Source organism: Geospiza fortis, unplaced genomic scaffold (assembly GCF_000277835.1).
Source record: "Geospiza fortis unplaced genomic scaffold, GeoFor_1.0 scaffold246, whole genome shotgun sequence".
In the NCBI taxonomy this organism is placed as follows: Eukaryota; Metazoa; Chordata; class Aves; order Passeriformes; family Thraupidae; genus Geospiza; species Geospiza fortis.
The window spans coordinates 929,542-931,271 of record NW_005054476.1 but is presented as its reverse complement, the minus strand read 5'-3'; positions in this window follow the sequence as shown (position 1 = coordinate 931,271).

The following is a 1,730-nucleotide window of genomic DNA, read 5'->3' as shown; positions in this document are numbered from 1 at the left end:
GGTAGATTAAGGCCTCAGTGAGGAAAAACAGCTACAGGGGAACATCTCTGAGGGATCCAGTAAAGGCACACAGACGGTGTGTGCCCTTTGTGACCAGGAGCAAGCAGCCGCATGTGGATAGTTTATAAATTACAATAACATAACAGAAGAGGAAAAGCCACAGGGAAAAACACACGAAATAAAAATAACAAGGGCTGTTACACAGGCAGTGGTGACAGAAGAATCTCAGTAGTTTGGCTGGGCAGGGGCAGCTGGGGGCATCAGGGGTTGGTTCACTTAGGGGGCCCCACCACAGAGCTCTGCACTGGCCAGCTGGGAGGAAGGAGGCGAGTTCTTGGGGACAGCAGGGAGAAGCACAGCCATGGGCTTTGAGAGGGGGCCTGCACTAAAAAAAGGAGAAAGAAACATAATGCTCACATGTTTTCTAGCATGAAAAATAATAAACACATAATTAGTGAGGCCACATCTGGAGCACCACGTCCAGTTCTGGACTCCTCATTACAAGAAAGACAAGGAACTACTGGAGAGGGTCCAGCCACACAAGCACAACTGCTGGGACACCTCTCTTATGATAGACTGTGGGAGCTGGGCCTGTTTAGTCTAGAGAGGACTAAGAAGGGATCTTGTCAATACATATAAATATCTCAAAGGCAGGTGTCAAGAGGATGGTGCCAGACTCTTCTCAGTTGTGCGCAGTGACAGGACAAGGAGCAATGGCCATAAGTAAAAACACAAGAAATTCTACCCCAACATGAGAGATATTGAGGGTGGCCAAGCACTGGAACAGGCTGCCCAGGGAATATGTGGAGTGTCTCTTTCTGGAACTATTCAAAACTCACCTGGATATGTTCCTGTGTTACCTGCTCTGGGTGTTCCTGACTTAGCAGGGTCATTGCACTGGATGATCTCCAGAGGTCCCTTCCAATCCCAATGGTTCCATGACTCTGTGATGCCAGACCATGGATGTCAAGCCTGTGGAGGGGAACTTCCCTGGCAAGGCTGCAGGTAGCAGGGTGGGTAAGAGGGCAGGAAAGTGAGTAAGGCATGGTAATCTGAGGCATGGTCAGGGCAGGCATGGTGAGTGCTGGGTCCTGCCCTTTGCTGCAACAACCCCAGGCAGCACCAGAGGCTGGGGCAGAGTGGCTGAAAAGCTGCCCACAGGAAAAGCACCTGGGCGTGCTGATCCAAACATGAGCCAGCATGTGTCCAGGTGGCCAAGAAGGCCAATGGCATCCTGGTCTGGATCAGCAATAGTGTGGCCAGCAGGACCAGGACAGCGATTGTCCCTTTGTACTGGTGAGGCCGCGTGTCCAGTGCTGCGTCCAGTCCTTGGCCCTTCACCAGGAGGACATTGAGGTGCTGGCAGAAGACCAGAGGTGGCCAACAAAGCTGGTGAAGGGTCTGGACCACAAGTCTTACGGGGAACAGCTGAGGGAGCTGGGGATGTTTAGCCTAGAGGAGACTGAAGGGTGACTTTATCACTCTCTGCAACGACCTGAAAGGAGGTGCAGCAAGGGGAGGGTCGACATCAAGAGGAATTTCTTCACAGAAAAGGTGACAAGGTATTGGACCGAGTTCCCCAGGGAGATGCTAGAGTCACTATTCCTGAAGTTGTCTAAGGAAAGACTGGCCGTGGCCGTGCGCGCCAACTACGCCCCAGGTCTTTCCCAAGCCAACAGATCCCTGGATTCCACGGCTCCCCCCGAGGGGCGCCCCCTGCCGGGCCCAGC